The following is an 8,589-nucleotide window of genomic DNA, read 5'->3' on the forward strand; positions in this document are numbered from 1 at the left end:
AAACAATGCAACATCCCTAGTGTCCAACCCAACAAATTCAAGCTTCCATTACACTAAATTCAACACAGCAAAATGCAATAGAACCCAACATAGCAATGCACAGCAAAATTAATGCTAGAAAATGAACTTCAATGTTGGAACAGAGAATGCAACACAAAAAACGAAACTAGAACAACAACTAGAAAACGCATTGCAACCTATAAAATGAAATGGAACAAGAAAACATAAATGAGTGCAGAAACGAAATTGGAATTGTAAAACCTAAAATAGAAATGAAACAACAACCCATCAACTTAAGAGAAAAATGAGCATTGAAGAGAAACCCATGTTGGAAAACAGGTAGGCTTCTTTATACACTAAGAGGGGGGTTGAATTGATGATGTGTCAAAAATATGTTTTTTTCGCAATCTTGAAAACAAAGCATAAAGCTTTTTAAACTTTCTTGAAATGCAAGCAATTGGAAAAAGTACGAAAACGTAGTAGACTTCGTTAGAAATAAAGTCGACTAGAATGTAAAATATAAGGGATAGAGAAAATCAAACATAGGTTTTTCTACTAGTTCGACCAACAATGCCTACATCCAGTGTCCTTCCACCTGAAAGCAAATTCACTATAATGGTTGTGGTTTTTACAAAAAGGACCTCTACGTCAAAAATATAAATCTCCTCTCTAACTATTATGCCCCTGGCAAGTGTATCAGATCGTTATCAAGTAATATATAAACGGTAAGTCCGAGTATCGTTTTCCCAAAGGACTCTTAGGCCTTATCTTTCATGTAAATTGATCTTATAAGAATTGAGAAAAAAAATACTTTTGTAGTGTGAATGCAAAACAAAAATAAACAAAAATATACTTCTGAGGGTTTCTCAAAAACCCTTTTCTAAATGCCCTAATCTCCACTTTAACATAGATTTCACAATTCCAGACCAAATTCATGCAATTTAATCGGTTCAAAAGATTTTTATTTCATCAAATCATGCATAGAAATCAAAAGCCCTAATTTATCATGTTCCTACACATGTTCTTCATCAAATTTCAATTTAGAAACCATGAGAATGAAATTGCATGACTTACTTGAGTGGACATCCTCTAAATGCTTGAAAACTCTTTTTCAATTGATGATGAATGCCTCCCAATGCAAAGCTCTCACCAAAAACCCCAAAATTTTGACAAGGGAATGGTTGAAAGATGAGATTTTTATGAGTGGGTGATGGGAAAAGTGAAGAAAACTCTTTGGAAAGCACTTAAAAAAAATTCTTCTTCTTTGATTGCCTTTGTTTGATCAAACCTATAGCACTTGATTTCAGTTTTCAATTTTATATGCCCTTCCCCTCTCATATGCAACATTCAAATCATGCACTAGAACAGAGTTAGAAACAAGAAAATAATCAACTGGGTTGCCTCCCTGGTAGCTCTTGTTTAACGTCTCGAGTCTGACCCAAACCTTCTAGCACTTATCAGTAAGTGTCTCCCAACACCTTTCAGTAGGTGTACTTACCTGTATCCTTCAGTAGATACATACAAAAATTAGCATCCCTCAGTAGAGGCTACCCATTTTTTTTTTTAAATATCCAAAAATTTACATGTCCACAATAAATTAAAAATAACACTAATGTTTTACAATACAAATAATTTCCTCCAGCAAATCACGTCTTCTCCTTCATGTTGGTGTCTTTGGTGCTCCAATTCATCAGCTTACTTATTTCCACCTGCTTGATACGTTTGGAATATGGTGCTTCAATCACCACCACTCTTTTCTCTTTCAGTTCTTTCACTACCGACTCCTTCTTCTTGTACTTCACCTTTATGGCCGGTCGGAGTGAGTCTTCTTTTGATTCAAGATGGATTGTTCGTCCTTTATCATCCTTATAAGTACCTACAAAACATTGCAACTATCAGTATCAATACCTGTTTTTTCTCCAGATGTAGCATCTCTTCTAGACTTTTTATGTCTGGCTCTCTTCTTTATTCTCACATTATTCTCTTTAGAGCCATTGTACAACAACACATGTTCTTGATCTCTTAACATGATCCTCCCATCATAGATACTAATAAGCATTTTTGAAGTTGTCATGAAAGGTCTTCCTAGAATCAATGGAATCCTTTCATCCGACTCCATATCCATGACTAAAAAGTCAGCCAAGAACTCTATCTGCTCAACCCGAACAATCACATCTTCCACCATTCCAAGCGGCTTTTTAGTAGAACCATCTGCCACCGTCATAGAAAGATTAGACGGTTATAATACTAGCCCTCCAATTTTCTTCAAATAACGCTTAGGCATCATATTAATACTAGATCCCTAATCTCGCATAGCTCCTCCTACATCAACATCATTAACAACACACAGAAGAGTCAAACACCTTGGATCCTTCTTCTTGGGCGGATGGTTTCTCTTTTTAGGTTGAATAATAACCTCTTATTCCTCGTCCACAAGATCTACCACATCTCCAAGATAAAATTTTAATCTTTCGGAGTGAACAGGAATCTGTTGAATTACTGAAGGCACCAAAGTCACTTTCTCTCTAAACTACTCATTGTGACCATTATTTCTCTCTTCTTCTTCTTCTTCTTCTTCTTCTTCACCCTCACTACTTTCCAGCTCAATAATCTCATTTTCTTCTTCCTCTTCACTACTTTCGATTTCAACAACTTCCTTTTCTGCTTTACTTTTGCTCCTTGTTACAACAGTTTTGCACTCCTATTTAGGGTTAACATCAGTATTAGCCCTAAATTGATTTTTTTTGTGGTCTCCAACCTTTTTGATAATTGACCAATCTGAATCTCAGAAGATCTAAAACTGGCTTGGTTAATTGCATGGTTAGACTCATAGCCCTTCAAGAATTTATTTAATCTGTCATTTAAGTCTCTGACAGCCTCTGTAAAACGATTCACCTACTGCCATAAGGGTGATGGTTGTTGCGGTCTGTTGTTAAGGAAGCCTCTTGCTTGCCCAGATGGGTTATTTTGAGTTTGCAAAATACTATGATGGTTTTTCCAACCTTGGCTAGAGTTGCCTTGGTTGAAATTCCCTTGCCTATATTAGAACTTGTTACCCATATAATTTGCCTCCTGTTGCATCACTTCTGGCACATCACATTGACCATTGATATGGTCACCATCATAAAAATCGCAAAGTTGTTGAGCTTGGGAGACATTCCTAATCTCCTTTGGAAGTTGAGACAGAATCTTCGTTAAATTGTCCAATTTTTGAGTGAGAAGATGATTTTGAGCATAATCCCCTCTTCTACACTAGTGCGCCCCTCTCATTATATGTCTCTTGTTCATTTACAGCCATACTCTCGATCAAATCATAGGCCTCATCCTCAGTCTTCTTCTTGATGTCACCTCCAGCTGAGGCATCTAGCATCATCTTTGACTGTGTATTCAATCCTCCAAGGTATGCAAGAACTAGAGTTGTCTTGTCAAACCCATGGACTGTTGTCTTCCTCAATAGGCCTTTAAATTTGTCACATGCTTGTCCGAGACTTTCTTCCATGCCTTGTTTAAAAAAAGGAGATCTCTAACCTTCCTTGGGTGACTTTCGACTGTGGAAAATACTTGTTTACAAATTTTGATGCCACAATTTCCCACGTAGTAAAAGTTCCTTCTGGAAAGGAATTTAGCCATGTCTTAGCATTGCTTCTAAGTGAGAATGGAAACAAACTAAGCTTTACTCGCTCATCAGATACTCCAGTCGTCTTCACAGTGTTGCAAATTTCACTAAACGTTGTCAAATGATCATAAGGATTTTCATTTGACAAACCGTGAAATTGGTTGCCTTGTACCAGATGAATCAACGCAGGTTCATCACCATATTTGTTGTATTATCCATGGACATGGCTATACTGTTGAAGTTAAACGGGCCCACAACATTAGATGCATCAGCAAGTGTGCGTTTGGGAGGAGGTTGTTGTTCTGCCATCTCTTCTAATTGCTCTGGTGAGGGATGTAACAATCTTTCAGGAGAAGGAAACAATTCTCTAGATGGACGTCTAACTCTCTTTCCTCTCTTGTCTGTCAGTCCTTCAAGAAGCGGTTGTTGACTTTTCTTACTTCTAGTATGAATGACCTCCTGCATAAACAAGAAACAAACACCCTAGAAACACTTTTACATAAAAGAAATAAAAGCAAAAAAACAAAACAAAGACAAAATATATACAAACAAGTCAAACTTAATCAATTTACACTACTCGAAAAGATAAATCACGAGTCCCCAACAATGACGCCAAAAACTTGTTAAGCCCCTGACAAGTGTATCAGATTGTTATCAAGTAATATACAAACGATAAGACCGAGTATCTTTTTCCCAAGGGACTCTTAGGCCTTATCTTTCATGTAAATTGATCTTATAAGACTTGAGAAAAAAAATACTTTTGTAGTGTGAATGCAAAACAAAAATAAACATGCAAATGCAAGTGAATCAATTGGCAAAGTAAATATATGAATGAATGGAGTTGTTGGGGTTTACAATTTCATCTTATCTGCCCTCTTATATCTACTTTTCTTATTTAATTCGCTTTATTATCTAATTGTCATGCAAAATTTCTTAGCCTACCCTAAACCCAATTCCTTGGCGAAAAAAGCCTACTATTAATTACTAGTTTATTATCTCTAGTCTCCCTGAGTAATTAATAATGCATTGAACACTGAAGAAAAATAAAATTGATCGTCCTACCCCTATCTCTAGGCAGTATTGCTTAATAAAGAAATTTCTTATCAGTTCATGACTTCCTCGTACGTTCCGGTATCAACAAAGGAAAATATCTTCTTACCGAATGAGATAAACGATAAAAGCATTGAGCATAGATAAGAAACCCAACAATTGATAATATAAGCATATGCAAGCATATGAATAAAACAAGAATTTCAATATAAGAGAGTTTCAAAAGATTACATTTTTCCCCAACAACAAAGGGTTTAGTTCACCATGGACATGGTGAAACTAGATGGAATTAAACGAAAGAATGGAAGAGTAAACCCTAGATTTGATAAAGTGGAACCTAAGCATCCAAGAAATCTCCTCCAAGGAGTGTAGAACTGCTCTGGACGTCTCTGCTTACCAAAAGATTACTTTGAGAATCGCACTTGGTCTATTTATAGTGCATAAAAGTAACAAAATTTAAGCCCAAGCCCAGCATTGCACCGTTCAGCGCCTAAATTGGCCGCTCAGCGGTTTGCCTCTAATTGTTGGACCGCTCAGGGGTCCATCTCACCGCTCAGCAGCTTGCCTCTAATCGCACTGGATGCTCAGCGGCATCGTTCAAGCGAGAAGCAGTGGATTTCCCTACGAGTTTGGCGCTCAGCGCTGGAATTTGGCACTAAACGGTGGACTTGACTCTTCTTTTCTTCCTTTTTTTCCTCTTTCCTTGAGTCTAAGTCCTCCGTACTTGACTTCCATCTTCAATTCTCATCAAAACCCTGCAAAACAATGCAAAAACAAGCATAATATCTCTAAAAACAACTTTTGACTCTCATGTGACTCAACTAAGTGTTTTACTTTATTATAAGCTCATTCTAAACCAAAAAGGGTGTGTTTTGATATCAAATTCAAGTATTAAAATAATGGTTTTGAGACTGTTATCACTAACCCAAAACCAAAATATAGCTGTAGAACAAAACCAGAATTGCAGCAAGAATCCCCTCTTCTGCAATCTGCAACACCACTTTGAACAATCCTCAAAGTGAACTATCCCCCTGTATCACAATAGGTACAATTCCAGCAGTCTTCACAAGATGCCAAGCCTTGAATACAATTCAGCAGTCTTCATAGGATGCCAAGCCTTGAATTACAATCAAACAGAAGCACCTTTCTTGTGCAGGTAATGATCAGCAAGTGTAAGCCACAATGTCTCCTTAATGAATCTCGTTCAAGAAAGATCATCACCGTCTTCTTGGAGAATTCTTGGAGCTAAGAGAAATCTATAACAAAAATGAAATTTTTTAGTTCATCAAAAGTCTCTGAACAAACTTGTGTTCAGTCTATTTATAGAATTCTGTTATACAGTCAAATTCTCAGTCGAATGTGCTACAAATTCATTCGACTGTATTATAAAAATTATAATAGTTCAGTCAACACAATAGCTCACGGTCAACAAATAACAGAACACATTCAATACAGTTGACTAGGTCGTCAATGCTCAACTAACTTTTAAAAATATAGTCGTTAGAGCGCAAGAGCATAACAGAATTCCAAAACAGACAACAGATACAGTCGAACATGTAAAACACATAGTTGACATCAACCATGTTAATCATTTTGAAATTCTTTTCTTCTCAAAAATTCACATAGCACTGATCCTCAAAATATGCACAAAGACTTTAGCATAATCGAATCCATTTACAATATAATCGACTGTACTAGAACTTTGTCACAAAGTTAAAAGTAGAGTTTTCAAAGCCTATTTTGGCCCCAAGGCCAACCCTGGCCTCTTTGTTAACTAGCCCATTATTTTTGACCCACGTTAGAGGGGGCTTTTCTAAAGCCCCTAGCCCCCTGCAGCCCCAAGAAATGGGTTGAAATTTAATTAGGGCCGGGTCAGCCCTAAACCTCAAAACATCATGTATTTCTTTTGAAAGTTAAATATTCCAGTTCACTCTAAAGCTCTGTGGCCCTCAACAAGGTGACTTATTCTTTGATCAAAGAGCTAGCAACCGCAACATAGGTGGACGACGCAGTACAGAGTCGACGCCAGAAAACGGCAGACGGCGACGCATGGTGGACGGCATCACACAGTGAACGATAGTACAAAGTAAAGTCAACGACACTTGACGGCAGCGGTGGTACAAGCGGCGAAGAAGAATCAAGGTTAGCTTCTTTCAAATACTTTTTGTGTTTTTCTAAAGATTGTTGTGACCCAGTTCATCAATGATTCATAAGCTACCTAATCACTTCTCGAGACCCCAAAAATTGCTATCCAATGTATTCTTAGACAAAGGTCAAGGGTTTATTTATTTTCTGTTGAAGGAAAGTATGTAAAAAATTGTCTGTATGCGTAGCATTCTTCATTTGCAACTTTGCTGCTGTTGTGTGGCATAGGAGTGTTGCTTCTGATAATGACATTACAAATGCAGTTTCTTCAATTTGGTGCACTTGGTTATAGCTCTCTATACATGTATGTGGCTCAAATTCTAGATAATAAGAGTGTTTCTGATAATGACATTACAAATGTTGAATAAAAGAAGTATACTTGTGAAACATTGGGAAGTGCAGTCCCTGTATTTTAGCAAGATATATATCAAAATTGAGTTGACCTTACTCATTAATAAATATATTATTTTTTTAAAAGTTGAAAAATTGACAATTTCATGCTTTTTCTTTATTATTTGTCTTACAATATTGGTCTGGTATCAGATTGCTTAGAATATTATCATTGTATGCAGAGTTTGAAATTTGATTGTTTGCCTGTCATTGTCTGTTTTCTACATCAGTATTACCCAATCCAGTTATTTATGAACTGTTTCAGTGGCGTTTAAGTTGTCAAAGAGAAAACCTGATGACAATCTGCATATGCTTCATACTTTATTGTTTGGGAAGAAAACAAAGGTGATCTACCTTATATAGTTTGTGTTGTTTTTATCATTTAAGGATGTGCAAACCCTTTAATATTATTGCTATTGCTTAATGTTTTGCAGGCACACAATATAAAGAGAAACATAGGCCATTTTTTTGGTTATGTGTGGACTGAAAATGAGGTATTGTTAGTTAGTTATTGTAGTATCTCTGTCCTCTGTTCTATCATGATGAAGAGGAGTCTTAATAACACCCTTCCAAACACTTTCTAATTAACTTTTTACTATGTCGTGAAATTCATATTAAACTTGTTAAATAGTGAGAGGGAATTGTATTATTTAAAGGGTTAAGTATAACATTTTCTTCACAATAGGGTTCACAAGAGTTTGTTACTGGCGTTTCTGTTGATGTTATCTTTTCACAAAGCATAGTTTAAAGATTACAACTTTATAATTCTTGGCAGCACAAACAGAGGGCCAAAATAAAGGAGAGGATTGATAAATTTGTCAAAGAAAAGTTGTTGTACTTCTGTGATGTTCTTAATATTCAGATAAACAAGGCCAATGCAAAAAAGGTAAGTATTAGTATATTTCCATTTTAGAAGAAAATCTTGGTACTTTTTAAAATTAAATTATTAAATGACATTACTTTTAGGAGGAGCTGTCTACAAAGTAGTTGGAATTTTTGGAGTCCCCACATGCTACAACTGACATTCTACTTGTTGATATAGAGCATGTTTGTTCTTTATAGATTATTTTAGCAAACTAACCCTTATGCAAATTATGTTTTGCATTGTTGTACTATGATTTTAGCAGCTGAACTATATTGAAACTGAAAGCATCTCTCACACAGGTTGTTCATTTTAGTTTGAAATTGTTTTCTAGTTAAGTTTCCTAATATTAACAAAAAATAATTATTAGTAACACTTGTAAACAACACTGTGATTAAATGCTTATTGGAATCCAATCCTTATATTTTTGAACATTTTTTGTTGTGACAAAAAATTTAATTCAAGGGATGGATCAATGAAAATAATTACTTTCAATGAAGTAAATATCCATGTCTGCTTGTATTAT

The 8,589-nt window shown here is 35.8% G+C and overlaps 1 long non-coding RNA gene across 1 annotated transcript; it reads left to right on the top strand.

Annotated features, from left to right (window-relative positions):
• Positions 1 to 7,671: 7,671 nt before the first annotated feature.
• Positions 7,672 to 8,245, top strand: LOC111241280. Its single transcript, XR_002667180.1, has 3 exons — positions 7,672 to 7,695; positions 7,986 to 8,087; positions 8,168 to 8,245. It is a non-coding gene; the product is annotated as an uncharacterized LOC111241280 (long non-coding RNA).
• Positions 8,246 to 8,589: the final 344 nt, after the last annotated feature.

The sequence above is a fragment of the Vigna radiata genome, chromosome 1 (genome assembly GCF_000741045.1).
Source record: "Vigna radiata var. radiata cultivar VC1973A chromosome 1, Vradiata_ver6, whole genome shotgun sequence".
In the NCBI taxonomy this organism is placed as follows: domain Eukaryota; kingdom Viridiplantae; phylum Streptophyta; class Magnoliopsida; order Fabales; family Fabaceae; genus Vigna; species Vigna radiata.